At 40.2% G+C, this 20,505-nt stretch overlaps 1 protein-coding gene and 1 non-coding gene across 3 annotated transcripts in view; both read left to right on the forward strand.

Annotated features, from left to right (window-relative positions):
• The window catches only part of HLCS (holocarboxylase synthetase), a 217,204-nt gene that overhangs the window by 45,501 nt on the left and 151,198 nt on the right, over nucleotides 1–20,505 (forward strand). The gene's annotated exons all lie outside the window — the stretch shown is intronic.
• Nucleotides 4,011–4,082, forward strand: TRNAP-UGG. The gene has a single exon. It is a non-coding gene; the product is annotated as a tRNA-Pro (tRNA).

Here is a 20,505-nt window from a genome sequence, read left to right on the forward strand (position 1 = left end):
TATGACCCATCCACCACCACCCTCTGAGTGCGACCCCTCAGCCAATCTGCAATCCATCTGACTGTGTAGGCATCTATGCCACAGTCGCCTAGTTTTTTAACTAGGATGGGGTGAGAGACGGTGTCAAAGGCCTTGCTGAAGTCCAGAAAGACTACATCCACCGTGACACCTGCATCCATGGCCTTTGTGACCTGATCGTAGAAGGCAATCAGGTTGGTCTGACATGATCTCCCCCTAATGTCATTAAAAACAGTAAGCATTTGTAGCATTTTTTAAGCATCTTGATTGTAGCATTGACAGACAGAGCACAGTAGCACCATCTGGTGTTGGAGCAGGAGCCCATCAACTTGCTAAGAGCATTGTCTCAGCAGTGTCTTGCATATCAGGCAGTTTGTAATACTGTTGGTCATTGTGGGCTTCTTTGAGGGTTTGTGCTGGGATGGGGAAAGTGGGACTGGCAGGGATAAGGCTGAGGGGCCATCTGGGGGGGCACAAGGGGGCAGTTTGGGGACATTAGGATGGTAGGTAAGTAGGAGGCCCTGGAATAGGGGAGGGAGCAGCACACTGCAGTCAAGTAGTTTCTTGCCAACCCAGGACATTTTTTAACTTTATAGTTTGTTACTAAACTTTTTTACTTTTTTACTATGGTGGACATTAAACTTCTAAATTTGAACCCAGATCTTCAACTGGGTCATGGCAGAAGAATTACATTTACATTATATAAAACATATATCAGTAAAAAAAAATGTCAATAAGAAAGTTTGGTGTCAGTCAAAAGCTTGCAGATTTGTCAGTAAAAAAACCAAAAACAAAACTGGGTTGGCAATGCTGGATCTTGAAGCTGTGAATGCTAGTCTGATGATTGGCACTACCAGTCCTGGAAGTACATTGGAGTCCTTGACTTCAGTGCTCCCCCAAGGCTGAGAGTGCCAGTTAGCAAGCCCCAGGCATCCAGTTTGCTACTTGTTGGTGCAGGGAGAGCCTGGGAACATGATCTTGGGCTCTCTGTGCACTGGCAATAGGGGATGATCTGATTCTCACTCCTACAATCAAGCCTCTTGCCAGGCATGTGAAGCAGAACAGGAGGTGCAGTTTTTGGGATCATGGATCAAGTTCCATCATATCTTTAACAGTTGTATACTACATGGTACTGGATACTTATCTAGTACATGGACACATTCCAAGCACTGTACATGCTTATTAATCCTGGTAGCATTCCTGCTTTCCATTGCTAAATGTTACCTTATTTTAAAGGTGAAGAACCTGAGAAGAAGTCAGTTGACTTCATGAAGTTATGTAGCAAATCAGTGACCAATCCATAATTGACACAGTCTGTTAATTAATTTTTTACTTTGGGGGATTAGCTCAAACAGGGGCCACCCAGGAGGTGCCATGGATCTGGGCTACAGCATCGCGTGGCTGTTATGGCAGGGAGATAACTAGCAATTACCTGGGGGAGTGGAGCTGGGCAGTTGTATGGCAGAGCCGGCAGTGCTTAAACAGCAGTGAGTGCAGTGGTGGGGCTGTTGTTGGGTGCTACAGGAGTGGGCTGCCCTTTTGCCCTAGCACCCACAAGAACTCCTGCCTGCCAGAGCAGCTATGCTGTGCTGTGCCCAGGCAGTGCCTCCAGCCTGTGGTTGGAGTCCTGGGTGGTGCCTCCCTCCCACCTGCCCATCCCCACTCTGGGCTCCAGTAGCTGCTGCTTGGTAAGAACCCATAGTGACTCTCAGCTCAGGGGCACGTGGCAGATGTACATGCCACACAGGATCATGCCCAAGATAGCACCTGGATTGCTGGGCGGTGCCTCCTTCCCACTTGCTTGTGCCTTAGGCTCTGGCAGCTGCTGCTCAGCAAGGACCTGAGGTGGCTTTCCCAGCTTGGGGGCATGTGGTGGACAGAAGTGCCATGCAGGATCACGCGCAAGGTGGATCCACCTGTAAGCTGATTGCCCTTCACTAGGAGCCGTGGCACTTCGGCAAGCCCTCACCCAAGTGGGAGGAGCATGGTGCTGGCCCAGCTGCTGGCTGCATTGAACAGAAAAGGAACTGCACTGCTCCCTTTCCCTTCCAGATGCAGCCAGCAGCTGGGCTAGTACTGCACTAATCCCGCTCTGCTGAGGGCTTTCCCTGATGCCACAGCACCTAGCAAAGGGCACTCAGCCTACAGGTGGATACCTCGGGCATGATTCTGCATGGCAGTTCTGTCTGCCACATGCCCCTACGTTTGGAGAGCCACCTCGGGTCCTTGCTGAGCGGTAGCTGCCAGACCCCAAGGTGCAGGCAGGTGCCATTCAGAGCTCCAGGTGCCTGCAGACTGCAGGCAACTCCTGGAGATGGCATGGTGCAGGTGTCCCAGCAAGCGGGAGCCCCTGGGGGGGGGGCCTTGATGGCAGCCCCACTGCTGCTCCAGCTCCTATTTAACCCTTTTGAGTTCCGCCACACACAATTTCCTGGCTCCACTACCCCAGGTAACTGCTAGTTACCTCCCTGCCACAGTGCCATGCGATGCTGCCGCCCAAATTTGTGTTGGCCCCCAGCCATTCCCCCAAGAGTGGGTAGCGCTGAGCTGGGAGGTAAATGATAAATGTTAAACAGTTTAAGTATAATGATTGTTTAACTTTTTATATCCCTAATTTTAATTTCAATTTGTGTGTTGTGTTTGGTTGAAGCAGTATCTTTAATTTACCTAGACTAACTTATTGACCAGTGGAACTACGTTTTTTACATAATGTTGTTCCTCATGATTTGAATATTTTTCAGTTTTATTTATTGTAGTTTTTAATAAAACTGGAATGTGACAGCAAGATGAAGTGACTGAAGATAAACTGAAGAAACGGAGTTAAAACTAATAGGCCCTTTGTTCAAAAGCAAACAAATTAAAGCCTTTATTTTGTTGTTGGGTTTAATACTAAGTGTAATTATTAATCCCAAATGTTCCCCTCATTGAACTGTGTAGAAAGGATAGTGTTGGAATTTTCTTTCATAATATTAATTTATATTTCTTTTTTCAGTCAATTCCAGCATTCACACCAAATTATCGTACTGTAAGTCCAAAAGTAATAACAATTAATTACCATTAAAGCTTGCCATCTAGTGGTTTATTCTTTATTTGCAATTCCATTAAATATATCCTTCTGAACCATACTGGACAACTTAATAAGATTTTACCAAATGTATAGTCCAAATAGGTATTTTTTTCTGCCTTGATAAGTTTTTACAATGGTTATTGAAATGCCATAATTTTTTTCCATGTACAAATATTTTGTAACATTAAATACATAATGTCAGAGTATTCAGTTTCAGTTCCTGAAGGGAATTTGCAAATCTCAAAAAGCCACCAACCCCAGAAATAATGTAGTATTAAGTCACTACAGTAAATTAGGAGTACATGACTTGTTAGAATGCTCATAATTACTTATGGGCTAATTAGTTATAGAAGGGACTTTGATCCCGAAAGCTTGCAGAAAAGGACAGTTTTCTTGCAATTTCCCAGTTGGTTTAATAAAAGGTATCATTTTGGAACCAAGAGTTCTAGTTTTTTGTATGTCATAATTAGTTATTAATTTATCTAGATATAGTAAAACTTTCAGTAAAGTAAATGGTTTCTTTTGAGGTTTTTCTAGAGACTATAAAGAAGACTAGGAAATAATATCTGACAAATACATAAACTGAGGAATAGTTGATTGGCTTGCTCAAGGTAAACACAGCATGTAAATTGGCTTAGAAATTTGAATCCATTTTCCCTGGTCTGATATTACTAACAACCTGAAATATTTAAAATTGATGAGTCAAACCTCAAAATAATATTTTTTTATTTCAAGTTTGAACCTTTTCTCATACTCATAGTCAATTTTAAATAAAATCCCAATTGCTTCGGAAGGGCTTCAAGAAAAATACCAATTATTAGAAAAATTGGCATTTTTCTTCTGAAAATCAGGATTAGAAAAAAGGACACTTTTAATGCAAGTTATTAGATTTTAATTTAGCGTTTGGTTAAACGAGCATTTGTGAGGCTCATTGGTCTAGGGGTATGATTCTTGCGTTGGGTGCAAGAGGTCCCGGGTTCAAATTCCTGATGAGCCCCTTCTCCTAGCAAGGATGACTGAGTGGTCTAAGGTACTAGACTCAGGTTGTGAGTGTTTTCGGCTCTGATGGAGGCATGGGGTCATATCCTGCTCCTGACAATGTCCTGAGTCAATGTCGTCCAGGTCTTTACTGCATCCAGGCAGACCTGGATAGGTTAGAGACGTGGGTGGATCTGAACAGGATGCGGTTCAACAAGGACAAGTGCAGGGTGCTGCACCTGGGGAGAGGAAACCAGCATTATGGTTATAGGTTAGGGGCTGACCCTCTCGGCGGCAGAGAGGGATCTTGGAGTCATGATTGACTCCAGGATGAATATGAGTCGCCAATGCGACGAAGCAATAGGCAGAGCCAGCCGCACCCTGTCATGCATCAACGGGGGCATCTCTAACAGGTCCATAGAGGTCTTGCTTCCCCTCTATGCGGCGCTGGTCAGGCCGCAGCTGGAGTACTGTGTCCGGTTCTGGGCGCCGCACTTCAAGAGGGACGTGGAGAACCTGGAGAGGGTCCAGAGGAGGGTCACTTGTATGGTTGGGGGCCTCCATGGCCAGTCATATGAGAAGAGACTGAGGGACCTGAATCTCTTCAGTCTCTGCAAGAGGAGACTGAGGGGGGATCTTGTGGCTGCCTTATCAGGGGCCACCAGCAGGGACTCAGGGAAAGTCTGTTCACCAGGGCCCCCCTTGGAGTCACTAGGAACAATGGCCACAAGCTGAGGGAGGATAGGTTTAGGTTAGATCTTAGGAAGAACTACTTCACTGTAAGGGTGGCCAGAGCCTGGAATAGGCTTCCCAGAGAGGTGGTCCTCTTGCCTTCCCTGGAAATCTTCAAGAGGAGACTGGATAGGCACCTGGCTGGGGTCTTATGACCCCTGCCACCCCCAGTGCTCCTTCCTGCCCATGGCAGGGGTCGGACTCAATGTTCTGTCTAGGTCCCTTCCGACTCAGTGATTCTTTGATTCTATGATTAGACTTCTACATGTATAAACAAATTTGGTTTAGCTTTAAACTTGATATGCCAAAATGAAGACTAACTAATCTTTGAGTGGATGTGGGAGGAACATATACATACTTTAACTACTCTGCTTAATTTTGAATTGAGCATTCTTCCCTTAAATTGAGTGGAATTCAAACACAGGTGTATGGGAAACATGCCTTTCCCAAATCTTCAATTTTTCTACCCTACCCTTACCAAAATATCTTAAATATTTAAAGAGGGATATGTTGAAAGTTGTACAATTGATTATATCAGTCCAGGAAAATACATTAAGCATGGGATGACCAAACTGCCAAAACTCAGGGTGGCTCCATTATTTATCACAATATGGATTATCAATTTGCTCAGCCAGTCTAGACTTCTGCACGTGATATTCTTCCAAAACAGAAGCAGAGGATTCCAGATGTTCTGAATCCAGACTGGGAATTAGTTGAATTAGAGGCTTTCCAAAATATGCAATAAATTTAATTTATTCCTAACAGTAGACCACAATATTATACATACTGGACATTAGATCTTATTACCAAAAGTTTGAGACAATGTTCTTGGTCAATTGATGAGATGCCTATGACACTGTAATACAGTTGTTTTATTTCTCATGTTAAGATTTTGTTTCAGGTAACTACAAATGTGGTGATTATCTAGAATTTCTGTGCATTCTGTTTCTCTTTGGTATTAATATACTCCAGGAATTTTCAGTTTTCTCTTGTTCTCAGAAGATGGTTAGTGTTGCTGTTTCTTTTGTGAATTAAAACACTGCTAGTGCTACCAGTCTGGGCCCATGAGTCAGAAGGGAAACAATGTTGTAATTAATTTCAAATTCAAATAAGAATTGTAATACCTGAATAATGGATAACGTCCATCTGGTTAGAAATCTAGATCGTATCATACAGAATGATGGTAGTCTAATCCTTTACTAGTGCTGCCTTCTGCTTCTGCTGAGTGATTGCTGTGACTATGTATATAAATACATTTTATTCTTGATCTTCTTTTGTCACTAGAGAATAAGGTAACAGGGTTGGTAAAAATAAGCACTTGGGGCCACTCAGTCTTCACAAGACTTTGGATTAAGACTTTGAAATATGCCTTGCTTCATATATATACTTATGGAAATAGTCCTTTTTGATTAAGCTTACTGTGGAAAATCCGTGTTTTACTACTCCATTGCTATAGGGCAATGGGAACAGTATTTGAACCCAGAGCAATATATCACAAAAGGCAGGTTACTTGATAGTTAAAAGCTTTGTTAAATGTGCATGTGTGCTGTCATTTGTTATTGATCTGGTGGTTTTAAATGTCAGTTTAGAGACAACCATTGAAACAGAGCATTCTTTTTCCTCTTCCTGAAAAAATTCTGTAAAGCGGTCTGGCAAACTGTCTATTTGTATGTTGCCATAATGAGCAAATTCTTTATCATTAGCCTGCTGCATTGAGTCAAAAAATTGAATCGAACAGTGATGATTGCTATAGCCTGTTGAATCTGGCACCCATATGTTCAATGGCAGCTTCAAGCATATAGATCTGATTTTTCTGCAGCTTTGCCTCAGGAGACTTAGATATGTCTATCTCCTTCACATTTGACATCCTGAAAGATAATTTTTCAGGCATAAAGGCTGGGATTATATTTCTTCACTATGAGTTCCATAGCATAACATTTTCTAGGTTTTACCAACAATTAACAAGAATCCTTGTCTTAAAGTGAAAGATTTTAGTTACAGTGATGATCGTCTATCATAATATTCCCACACATTTGCCTTTCCTTAACTTCTTAAAATGCCCTCTACTTGAAGCTGTATTAACCTGAGTCAGTTTTTGCTGTACACCCTACATGAATCGTAGTCAGTGATGAGATCTGATGAGTTTTCAGTACTCTGACCCAACTAGCAACCCAGCCTGGGCAGTGGATTCCCCCAAAATAACTAGCACTTGCAGCAAAAGAATGGGTAAGAGTTTGAAGTTCTCTTTTGCATGCCATTTAAATAGTGTGGTTTGAAAATGTCTTTAAAATTCAGGCATAATTCAGGGATATTATATTTGGAGGTCTACAGTATCAAGCTCAAAAGGGTAGTACAACAAGTATGTCTTCCTATGATTTAAACAACCCACATTCCATATAGCACAATCAAAATTGAGCTATGTAGTTTTGAGCTTGTCGTGATACAAAGTTACAAATGTTTTGGTTCTTGTGATGCCATCAGCTGTTTCAGATTCCAAGACTAGTATGTCAGCAAACAGAGTATGAGGTTACTTACCATAAGCAAATCTGACTTTTACAGGAAGGAAAGCTTGTAGTCCCACCAAGCAGTGTAATGAATATAGCTTTCTGTATAGATTTTTGAAAGAATTGCCTCTGATGTTAATATCCATAGGGAAGAAAACACTTACCTTATATAGGACTCATGATTAAGGCTTCTTCTTGACTGTTAACTTGCAGTGTTTAGAAATGATTTTAGTTTCAAGATTTTTAAGTGACTGATAGCTGTACTAAAGAACATGACAAATTTTCTGATTTCATGTTGCATTTTACAGAACAGAGGACTGTATTTTATATTTACATGTGTATCTTATGAATAGCAAGCTAAACATGTTCATAGTGAGAATATATTGTAAAAAATCTTACATCATCTTAAAAAAAAAGCTGTGCCCTTATCAGTAAACTAGTAGTACTTCTAAAAATTTTGTCTGATATGAAATCCATAGGTGTTTAGCTTCCTGTAAAATTCTGGAAGTTCCTTTTCTTTTTCTCCATACATTAGGGTTTTCTGAAGCACATGTTAATGCTTGCTTTGCCCAAGGCCTTCAGCATTACCATCTTCTAAACCTGGATGATAATATTTTTACCCACAACTTCTAAAAGTCACTGGTTTTAGTACTATCCATACATTTTTTCAGATTTTTAAAAGAGGCCAAATACATGTTAATTACATTTGAGTAGCAAATATACAGTTTTTCTTCCATTACTCTGGACTCATTCTCTCTTGCCTTTTCTGCATTGCCTCCTCCTCCCCCCTCCTCCCCAACCACCCCAGGCAGTAGGACAGAGAGCAAAAACTCTTTAGAAGTGTCTGCTCTTGGAAGGAAATGTGATGTGTACATGGGATTCAGTAATGGCTAGGAGCCTAAGAAATGGGTAAGAATGATAGATGAGAAGTAGGTCAAGAGTAGAATCTGCAGTAGTAGTAACAGAATAAAAGTCTAAACAGAGGTTGTGGGAGAGCAGCAGACAGTAGAATCTGATTCTTTCCTGACTTCTACTGTCTAGCCCTACTTCTGTTTCTATTACCTGCAAACCCTTTTTGGAGTGTATGGAATGCTTGATAGTCTTGAAGCCTTTGCAGTAATTTCATTTCTTGCATGGTTTTGTCCAGAAGGGTATGACCTTTGACAAACTGCTGCAGTATCTTACAATTTTACATGCGTTTCCTAGTGCATTAAACTTTGTTTCAAGTGAGTGCGATATTGTTACAGGCTTGGTGTGCATTTGCAATTCTTATTAACATAATTATATTAATCAAGAGTGAGAAAAATTACACTCCACTCAACAAAAAAAACCTTGAGATGGAATTTTAGTAGCAAAAAGACCCTTTTGCAGGTATAGCAGAAAACTGGTTTAAATTATACCACTGAAAGAACTCTTGCATGTAAAAGGTGATTCTCCACTAGGTAGGTAAATGTGCTCTCCACCAGCTGCTTTGCTCTATCAACAAGCCATTTTTAAATGTAGACAAATCCAGAGTGTCAGAAAAGGTACGTACCCTCACTGCAGAAATCTTTGTAATACCATTCTTGTATATGCTTTTCTAAATTTCTGTCTTAAAGAAAGGCTGAACTCTCTCTTGGTTTATAATTTTCCCTAAAAAGAAGTTAATTCTTCTCAATGCGCAAAAGATACTAGTCCATTTTAAAGATTTTCTGCTAAATTTTTCAGTTATTGCTGTAGGTACAGAGTTCCTCTTTAAATAGTTCATTATCTTTGGTTTGCAGCCTGTAGTAGTGTGTGTTAGGTGCCATATTCCTTACTGTTATTCTCCTGACTGGGTTACTTTGTAACCTTATAAAAATTCTGATGATATCCCCTATTTCCATTTACCTTCAGTGTTGGACTTTCTGACTCCCAGTCCTGTTCATTTTGTGCCTGTCTGGAGGGCTTTGTTGTTAGGCATTAGACAGAGAGCAGCTCTGTTCTTTTCTGATACTGTTTTTTTATGGACAGAGTGCAGGTGGAGTGAGGCTGTATGCACGTAGACTTGGGATCTCATTCTTGGTAGTTCAGAGTACAGTTTGACAGGCTTCTGCAAAATGTTATTGGCTGTTTGCCATCCTTTTGAAAATGCAGCTAATTTCACAAAATTGTACATCTGAAATGCCTCAGTTCACACATACTCAAAAGACACTTGTTGGAAGTTTCACAGCTAAATTCTTTGCAGATTGTTTGTGAGTGCTCCATACCAGGGCTGCAGGGGCTTCTCATGGGAGTTAAGGCCATGCTGGACATGGGAACTGACAGCAGGAAAACTTTTTTCTTGATTTCCCCTTGGAGTCCCCAGGAAAAGAATGAAACTTCTAGACTTGAGTACTTCTAGACTTGAATACCTACAGATGAACAAGTTGCAGAAGGGGGTCACAGAATTGAGAGCATAGGGGAGGGCAGAGTGAGATGGCTAGCAGTAGAGGAGAAGAAACATTGATTGAACAGGGAAAAACTTCTTTACAAGTCAAATGCTGAGGGTTTGGAACAGGCTCCTCCCAGATGTGGTACAGTCATCCACTCTGGTGATCTTCAAAAAGCATCTTGACGCCCATCTTGCTGAGGTCATCTTATCCCAGCTGTCTATCCTGCCCAAGTGCAGCAGGGCTGGACCTGATGATCTTTAAGGTCCTTTCCAGCCCCTAACAACTATGAAATAGACACTGGGTCTGAAGCACACTTTCTTCAGTGAACTGTATTTGAGTTCTCAAGTCTTGAATCTCTGCCTTTTTCTGTTACCAGTTAGTTATGAGAACCATTGGAGTGCCACGTACCTTTTAGTATTTAGTCTACATAGAAGATAATGGCCTCTTGCTGTGACCATCAAGCTAGGCCAAATGGCAGGTGTCTGTGCTGTGGAGCTAATCTTGAACACAGAACCAGCTTAAGATCAGTATGATTCTGCCTCAAAATATTTTTCCATTTTTTTAAAATTAGGAAACAATCTTTTCACCTATGTAGCAAAATGCAGCTCTACCTAGGTAAGATAGCCAGGCTCATGTTGCCTGTGAAACCTTAATATGGTACTGTTGTGTATATAAATGATAATCAGGGATCTGAGTTTTTGATTCACCACAGAGAAATCCAGAAAAAGACAGATTTTTATCATTTTAAGGAGAAAAAAGCAGATTTTGGGGTTTTAAGGAGAAAGACGCAGATTTTCTCTTTTAGAGAAAAATGCAAGAAACAGTGGGTTTCCCTTTGCAGGCTGGCAGAGTTCCAGCCTGCAAGGGGCTGGGAGGGAGTAGGAGAAGGGCAATTGGGCAGGGGCTGCCACATGCATGTGCATGTGCACACATGCACATGGCAGCCAGGTAGCATGAGAGCAGCTCCCTCAGCTCCCTGCAGGTAAGCCTGGGTGGAGGGATTGAGGGTCCCATAGTGAGGGAGGAAGTTGGACAGGACTGGTGCTGGGTAACTGTGCAGCTGGGCGGCTCATCTGCAGGGGGGCAGGCTCTCCACCACTGCATGTACTCCTAGGGGAGTCTATGGGGGGCATGTGCCTCCAGATTTGTGCACGGGGTAGGCATGGATGTGGGTTGACTGCTGTGGGCTTGGGGCTCCCCTGCTGCCCTGCCCCCAGGGTGCCCATGGCCCAGTGGGTGGGACCCAGTGTGGCAGGAGAGAGCAGAGTGGGGAAACTCGTTGCTACTGCTGGGAGCCCTGCACTGCCATAGCGAGGCGCTCCCTGCCTGCCTAGCAGCAGTGGGAGTGGCGATGCAGTGTTGTGCCCCACCACTGCTGCTGGGCGGGCAGGGAGTACCTTGCCATGGTGGCACAGGGCTCCCAGAGGTGGCAGTGAGCTTCCCCACCCCGGTCTGCCCTGCTGTACTGGGTCCCGCAGTGTGGGGGGGACAACTGCAGCTGGACTTACATCCTGTTAAGTGAAGGGGGCAGGGGGAGCTGTCATTTTTCATGATAAAAACACAAAAGCAAACACCAAAATTTATAGGTATTTAGAATTTATATTATAGTGATTAAGGCATGGATAGGCTTCCAAATTGCTTTAAAATTATAAATATATCATTAATGTATTGTGTTCAGCTGATGCTTATATATGTACTGGCATTTCATTTTAATTGTGGAAAAATGTGGATTTGCAGGTTTTTAATTAGAGTCCAATTTTCATCAGAGAATTTGCAATTTTTATCAAAGCTTTTCATACAGTCTCCCACAACATTCTCGCAGGTAAGCCAGGTAAGTACAGGCTGGATGAATGGACTGTAAAGTGGATAGAAAACCGGTTGGAGCATTGGGCTCGGAGGGTTGTAATCAGTGACTTGATGTCTAGTTGGCAGCCGGTATCAAGTAGAGTGCCCCAGGGGTTGGTCCTAGGACCAGTTTTGTTCAATGTCTTCATCAATGACCTGAAAATTGGCACAGACTGCACCCTCAGCCAGTTTGCAGATGACACCAAGCTGGGGGGAGTAGTAGATATGCTGGAGGGTAGTGCTAGGATTCAGAGTGACCTAGACAAATTGGAGGATTGTCCCAAAATAAATCTCATGATGTTCAATGAGGACACGTGCAAAGTCCTGCTCTTAGGATACAGCAGTCCCATGCACTAGTACAGACTGGGGACTGACTGGCTGGGCAGCAGCTCTGCAGAAAAGGATGTGGGGGTTGCAGTGGACAATAAGCTGAACATGAGCCAACAGTGTGCCCTTGTTGCAAAGAAGGCAAATGGCATACTGGGCTGCATTGGTAGGTGTGTTGCCAGTAGGTCAAGGGAACTGATTATTCCTCTGTATTCAGCACTGATAAGCCCCCATCTGGAGTACTGTGTCCAGTTTTGGGCCTTCCATTACAGAAAGGATGTGGACAAATTGGAGAGAGTCCAGCAACAAAGGTGGTTCTGGGGCTGAGGCACATGACTTATGAGGAGAGGCTGAGGGAACTGGGCTTATTTAGTCTGCAGAAGCAAAGACTGAGGGGATTTGATAGCAGTCTTCAACTACCTGAGGGGTGGTTCAAAAGAGGATAGAGCTAGACTGTTCTCAGTGGTGGCAGATGGCAGAACAAGGAACAGTGATCTCAAGTTACAGCAAGGGAAGCTTAGGTTAGATATTAGGAAGAACTTTCTCAAAAGGAGGGTAGTAAAACACTGGAACAGGTTACCCAGAGAGGTTGTGGACTCTCCATCCTTGGAGGTTTTTAAAACCCAGCTAGACAAAGCTTTGGATGGGATGATCTAACTGGGGATGGTCCTGCTTTAAGCAAGAGATTGGACCAGATGACCTCCTGAGGTTCCTTCCAGCCCTAATTTTCTGTGATTTTACAATTTTTAAACACAAAACCCTGATAATTTACATACAGGAATTCATACTGTTGTTTCTGTTGGAGTGTGTGTGTTGCAACTCACCTGTGTTAATGCAGCTCTTCAGTTATCACTGACTGATCAAGTAGCTCCTGATTCAGTTAAGATTGTTTCACTACCCTAGTAGCAGCATTCACATAGAATGAGAGCTGTTGAGGTCCACTGTGCATTATGAAAGTTTTGAAGTTAATACATGTTAAGCCTGTTGCTTAAAAGGCCTGCAGTCAGTGAAACAGAAGAGGATGGAGAGAAGAGATGGCAGGCACTCCTGTCACAATTGCCCATTCATCTTGTAGTGCAATAGGCAATAGTGAAGGGAGAAAAAAGACCAATGGAAACGTGTAGAAATTCTTTTAGTGACCATCTGATCAAATGCTAGCTAGATTTCATAGAATTTAAAACTGAATAACTTAAATTTTGGAACCTGGTAGAGATGCTAGAAACTTTTACTTGGGGAGAATTAATTTACAAGTTAGAGAACTGTATAGTGTGTTCACTTTCTGAAACAAATAAATATTTGAGGACAAGTTGGGCATTAATAATTATTTACTTCTGTTAAATCTGCTTTTCTTGACTTCTTCTTTGCTAGAAGTTCTTTGACTAGCAAGTAAAACAGATGTTTAAATCCTTTCTTTTGATGGCCTGTTTCCCTTAGCTCCTTGGATAGGTTGAATGGGTTTAGTATGATTTTGACTAAAAATCCATACATCATCTGGAACAAAGTCCTGCTGTCTACTAGGTTAAAAGAGTAAAATGTCATTGTGATATACTGCTCAGTTTGTTGAATGAAATATGCCTTAACCATTTACAAAAAAATATTTTCAGAATTTTTTAGGCAGAAAGTGTTGAAGTATTTATGAAACAAGAAATAGCCTGGTAAGAGTGATGCCTTGAGTATCTTCTCTCTTGAAGACCACTTAACAAGTCTAGTACAAAATAATGCTAACAGTGTATTGTTGCACAAATATCATGAGGTTGCAACTGATGCACTTTCCTAGGACACTAACTTTCTGGTGTCTTTTTGTTGGAAAGTTGCAAGCCTTTTCCCCCCTCCCTTTCCTCTCCCTAAGTTTAGATTATTTAGCGGGGATGGGGAGGGCGGGAAGGGTGTTCTTTGTGCCTGGTTTTCTATTCTTCTTGCTTCTATGGTTCTCCGGGTCAACAGCAGATTTATCTGTCTAGGTTGCTCTTAGCATTAGCTTGTCCATGATTGATGACAAAAAAAGCAAGAGTATTATAGGTACCAGCTGCTTTCTGCAACAGGAAAAAAGCCGAAAATGTAGATGAGACCTCAGGCTGAGCTAAAATAAAAATAAAAATTGCGTTAACTTTCACACCCATAGACATGAAAAACTTTAGAAAAAATAGTGTATTAAATTGCATTGGTATTATAACAGTTGTTTAAAACATCAAGGTTGATGGTGCAGGTATAATGAGACCCTCCTGAACTTGTTTCTTGTATTTTTACATGTGGGCAGCAAAGTGAAACACTTCATTTTCTCAAAGCATTTTAGTGAATGGGCATCTTGTAAACTTGATTGTCTATGGAACAGTATAGCTAAATGTGAATAGGGAGAGTATTCTCTATATGTTGGCTGGTATCAAAATTCAGTCTTCTGTTCGATAGGCCTGGTTATTCTACGCAGATTCATATTTAAATTGAAGTTCAACAGTTAAAAGTGCTTCTGTAAGCATGATATTGTAGGTTTTAGGGGTTTTTTTTCTGACTTTTGGGAGAAATTTAAGTTCACAGGATAATTTTTCTAGGTGCCAATCCTGAAGACTGAATTTTGTAGCTAACAGCCAAGCTTTGCTCTTTCTGGGTCCTACAGTATCAGAAGACAAAATTCTTTTCCAGTTATCTGTTTTATCCTACTGTATTTTATGCTTTCATCTGGCTCAGATTAATAATTTATCAGAAAAGTCTAGAATATAACAAATTCTTTTAGCAAACACTTCAGGATAAAGTGCATCTTGAACAGTTTCTGGGCAATACTGGAGTACAACTTTTCATAATCTAGGCATCTCATTAAAATAATTAGGAGTACCTGATACTCTGAAGAATTGGAGGTAGGTTGATCCCTTTATTCAAATAGAAGACAGGGTAAATTTTCCCCTTACAGACTGTTAAATCAGATATATAGCATAAGCTTTCTTAAGCATAGGGCTTACTTTATTGGATGCTGTGAAGGGATAACAGGAAGCAGAACTAAACAGAAAACAGTGATTAGAATACAAAGGGTAGGAAAGGAGGAGAAAAGGGGCACTGCTGAGAGGCAAGATGGATCCATCGAGGGATCCCCATGCATAAGAATGAATTATTGTCAGTCTGATACCAATTCCGAAAAAGCATGCAGGCCTGTGGCAGAACACTTTAATGTCCCTGGATATTCGTCGCTGACCTCACAGTGGCTGTTCTTAGACAATAAAATTTTAAACAGGAACTCAAATGGGAAATTGCAGAACAAGAAATCATTCACGGGCTGGGTTGTGTTAAGTGTGGTCTAAATCAAGACTATGGGTTCTTATGTCTTTACTTGAATTCATTTTTATAACCCCTATGTACCTCAATGGCTTAACTGCTTTGTTTTTTCTCTCATATCCACCTTGCCCCCTTCTTTTTCCTACCCTTTGTATTCTAATCACTGCTTTCAATTTAGAAGCTCTCCTTTCTGCAGTTTCTTCACAGCCTCTGATGAAGTAAGCCCTGTACTTATGAAAGCTTATGCTGTACATTTCTGATTTAGTAAGGTGCAAATCTGCCTTGACTTTTGCCTAACTTGTGAATTAACTTGGCTAACTACCTTTCTTCCCTTTTCTTCAAAACCTTTAGCAACCAAAGGTATCTTACCACAAGGTGTCACTTCTGAGCTATGTTTATAGAACTAGCAAAAAGTACAGCAATACCCAGGGCAAAAAGATTTATCACAAAGCACATTTTGCCCAAGTTTTCTCAGTATTTTATAATATCCTCACAATATCTGAAATACTTAGTCATATTTGACTTTCTCAAATTTGAAAAATATACAGCATCAAATATAGAAAAATCTGCATATGAGCGCTATTAGAAAGCAACTGTCTGTCTTGAGCCCACCTTAACTGTTGAACTGAATTATTCACCAAAAGATTGCCATTATAAAAATAATTTTTGTTGGTCTGTTGAATAGACACTTAAAAGGCATGATGATTACAAGTGAGAATCTAGGAGAACCTGCTAACTACTGCTTTTTTAATTAGGAAAACAAGCAAAAGATTTTCTTTTTAAATGGATGTAATGAACATGCAGCATATAATGAACAAGTAAGAGAGACTTCATATGTATTAATGTAGTATTAAGGACCATTTGACTATGTTGTATTGGACAATAGTTTTAAAAGTATATGAGACTTTTTGGAAAGATGACTTCAGCAAACAATTTAATGATTGGAAAAAGCAAAGAATGCTGATTTGGCACAAATCCCTGCTGCATGTATATGACGGTTTCTAAAAATTCTCTATTGTACAATTAGAGCTAACACGTTAATATTTTTTTTATATAGAATTAGCACCAAGTCTCAAATTTAGCTGTGTTATATTACTGTATGCTCACCTGATCAAAATGTAAGTCACTATTTTAATTTTACTTTGTTTGAAGGTTTGCTCCAGCTTCAGTGCGCAAGCTGTTTTGCAACATGCAGCATTCTTTTTCAGTACCCTTAAGAGGTCAGAACATTTTTAATATAGCTTCGGTGTTAGCTCTAAAGGTGTGATAAAAAAAGGAGAAACTTGAGCATGACCCTCACATTTTCTGATTGTCTCTCACTTCATAATATATTTCTAATTCATGGAGGATGTGTTCTCTACTCCTAAGCTAAGAACTCAAAATAATGTGCTGTGGAGCAAGTTATTGTGGGCTAAAGATGAAATTGCCCCATGATGAAATTGATAAGATGACTAGACCTCTAACTGGTACACTAGTATAGCTTACATGTGTATAGTTACTCCTTCCTTTCAGAGTGGAGTATTTACAGTCATGTAAGGTTGTGTGTCTGCTCCATTTTACCTTTACTGCCAGTTTAAGTCAGTTTACACTGTAATAAATGTATTGTGCATCAGCCCCTTTAGCAACCCCCTTCCACTTATTTTTGTTGAGGTTGCAGTGGGAATTTAAATAATAGAAGCTAGAGCTTGCAGTGGCAACTTGATCTGATTTGTACAGGTTATATGTTTGTCTGATACATGTAATGTGAAAAGAGTAATTAAAGCGACTATTTTGGGGTTTTCTTTCAATATTCAGAAATCATAACTGACAAATCCTTTTGAGTCAGAGTTTCAGGGTATTGCCCTTGAGCAGATGGGTTGTTTTATATAGCTAGGCTCCATGACTTGTAAAGAACGCTCTGGAGATTTCATAGCAATTTGGCAATGTTTCTTTAACCATGACATCATTGGTAAAGATCTGGCAAAAATGGAATCTTTCCAAACTTACAAAGCTTAAGATTCTCTGGCTTTCTTTGAGGCCTGTAGCTAAGTTAAATGAATGAGACTGGAAAAATAAGAACAGGGTGGGAATCAGCTGGAGTCTTGAGATGCTATCGCACTGGTCAGAAATGAAGATACAGTCCCATAATGAAAGATCATTGTGACAGTTTTCTAAATATATAAATCTGTGCTTATATCATGCTGTTAACTTGTAAAACATTTGTATAAACTTTGAATGAAAGAAGATTATATGCAGTTTATTTAAAGAAAGGAGTAAAAAAAATTACAGAAACTCTGAATCTGTAGTACCAATACACTCAAAATGCATTGCTCCCAAAAAGCAATCTTGGAGCAAACCTTCAAACAAGATGTTACAGTTGTTCATCTAAAGTGTCTGTATTTTAAATAATATATTTGACATTATGGACTTGTTGATTGTATTTTTTGTGACTCCTACCAGTTCTCTGGCAGTTGATTCTCCACACTATCATTATTTCATTTTTATAAAAGATATATGTTTATACAATGGTAGGAATTTATCAACAACTTAAAGCAGTTTTCTGATGTTTAACATATTTTTGGAACACCATGGTCCAGGTTAATGAAAAACTTGCATAACTTTGGAATACATTAGTAATATTTTAAGATTCCAAGCAGTAATGTCTTGGGAAGAAACTGGTCCAGATTTATAACTTTAATGTTAATTTATGAAATAATTTGGCCTTTACTACAAATTAAGGAAATCCTGATATTCCAAGTGTATTGTGAATGTGCTATGATAGTTCTCATGCTGACATGTTGCAGGGCTTGCAATGAATAACTTTTTAATGAGCAGCTGTTAACCTAGAGAAAATGTATAAGCTTCCTGCAGTTTTCTTAAAAAAGGATTTTTGAAATACCTTTTTAGATTTTTGTTTTCAGTATTTATGTTAAGAAAAATGAATAAAATTGAAACTTATTGAACTGCTAAAGACCTTAGTGGTGACATTATAAATGAATTAACCCAGAATAGTGTTTAATATACTTTAAAAAATTCTACACAGTGTTGTTTACAGAAACATTTTTTTTTTTTGTTTTCCTACTCCTTTTTTTCTTTCTACTGTTTCTTTCAGCCTGTTCTGCTGTAGTGCTATTCCCTGTGAAAGTGCTAGTGTAAGGCCACTATCATGGCTATCATTATTATTTTATATAGGTCTGCTCTTTATAGCAGTACATGGCTTGAAACAGAGCTCCAAACTCATTACTGGCATTATGTGTTTTAGCATTTCTTTATTCTTTTAACACCAGCAACAGTAGGAAAATTTGCCACCAAGGCCTGTTACAGTTGAGACCTTAAAGTAAATTTAAGTTCACCTTTGTCATTATCAGCTTCAAGTGCTCAGAAATCATGATAAAAGCTCCTCTTTACCCCAAATCATAAGTGGCTTTGTTATAATCATAGACAAAAAAAAATCAGAGCTCTTTTTGTGCTTCCATAGTAGTGTTTTGTTTTGTTTTGTTTTGTTTTGTTTTTTGAATCATTAGGATACGCTTAGGTCTCATTTGAAAGGTTTTTTTCAAACTCTCTTGGATGTGGAGAAATGTTTAAAAAATGAAAAGTGAGTCTCATGTAGGTACTTGTATAAGGGATCTGGGGCTTTAAGAAACACACCAAATTCCATGTGACTTACATAAAAATATGCTAGATAACACTGTTACTTGTCTTTTTTTCTCTGAGTTTCTGTTAGTTTAAAAGATTTTTGAGGTGTATCAAGAATGCTAAATGAATCACAAGTGAAACTTTTTTGGACCATTTAGGGGTACATGGGTATTGGATACAGTTTCTGCTGTTCTCAGTTTATGTATTTTGGCTACTGTGCTTGTTGGTGTTCTTTTTTCTAACTATTGTGTTTAGACCTGGAGGTGAATGAGTATCAAACATAAACTCTTTTTGCTATCAAAAGATGTGCCAGATAACAGGATTAACAAATGCTTTCCAAGCCCTCTGCCTTCAGCCTGCTCTGCAGGGAATGGTTTGCAGGTTTGGATAAGGCAAATTCTCCCAAATCATAGCTTTCCTTTTTATGTTATTCACTGATCTCTGGGCAGCTCTGGGCTTTTGCTGCTGCCTTTTACTCTTAGGCAACACCAGTGTGGAACAGATCTGCCAGTGAATTTGGGCTAAAGTAGACTGCTGCAAATAGGGCTCTTCCTGGATGAAGCTGATGGGATTTAGGTTATCCTGCAGCTACCGGTGCAGGGTTTCTTTGTCTGAAGCCGTTGGTACTGGCCACTGTTAAAGGTAAAAACCACTGGTCCGATCCACCAGCTTAATTCCTATGAGAGGGGGAGGAAGGAGTGTTTGCCATAGACATGTGGGGATATGGGGAAAAGAGCAGACAGGAAGATATGGCCTGGAGATGGAGGGGAGTAGGCAATCTTGCTACTGAAAAGAATGAAGAGAAAGGGGTTTATATGCCCTGCCTTAAGAAGCTATGGCTTGGCTTTTCTGGGCTCTTTTCCTGTTTTCCTCTTCAACGATATCTCACTTTTTTCCTGTCTCCACCTCCAGCTTCTGTTCAAGAGTGTCATGCTATTTTTGGTGTTTATTCCTAAAATCATTTTTGTAAAAGAGTGTTTGGATTTCAAGGTCAGGCTTCCTGTATGGCATCTACAGTGTCACAAGTTTTAAGATGATCATTATCCAGTTTCAGTTCCAAGAAGCCTGTGATGAAAAGCCTTGGTTATCTGCATAAGTATTCTTATTTCTACTCTAGTTAGAAATTTGTCCACAGCATAAGAAAGAATGATGCATAAAGGCAAATAACTGAGCTGGAGAGCTTTCACTTTGGCTTGCTGTGCTTTGGTGTTAGACTTTGCTAAAACTAACTCAGTCTTAGTCAAGTACATGAGCCCTCTTAAAAATTGAATTGGTGGGCTCCAAATTATAGTTTGTTTCATCCCTAAGAAGAGCTCTGACCAAGTAGGTTATTATCTATGAAATCTCATTCCTCTTGGAACAACTTAGTTTCTAAGTTGCCACCCTGCCCTACCTTCTCCCTGGGACGACTGAATCTCATGCAGTGTATATTCAGCTTTTTTTTTTTTTAAGTGACTTGAGAAACTTATGGTATTACTTGCAATCACTCTTCTCTTAAAAAATCTTTCAAGCAAGAAGGCAATACTTAACTCTGAGGTGCTGACTCAAGGTGACTTCTGAAGTCGCAAGTCTTAGCAGTAAACTTGGAGCTTAATGAGAACACCATAAGTATCTGTAAACAAAGAGGGAAGACAGTTGGGAGAGAGACTAAAAAAAGAGAGTAGGGATCTGAAAATCTGCCCGTTCAATTCTGAATTTAAGCCAGGTTTGGTTGATGGTGTAAGTTCTCAGAGGAAGCAAATAAATTTTAAAGCTGCAAAAA

Source organism: Gavialis gangeticus, unplaced genomic scaffold (genome assembly GCF_001723915.1).
Source record: "Gavialis gangeticus isolate Ggan-Ray unplaced genomic scaffold, GavGan_comp1, whole genome shotgun sequence".
In the NCBI taxonomy this organism is placed as follows: domain Eukaryota; kingdom Metazoa; phylum Chordata; order Crocodylia; family Gavialidae; genus Gavialis; species Gavialis gangeticus.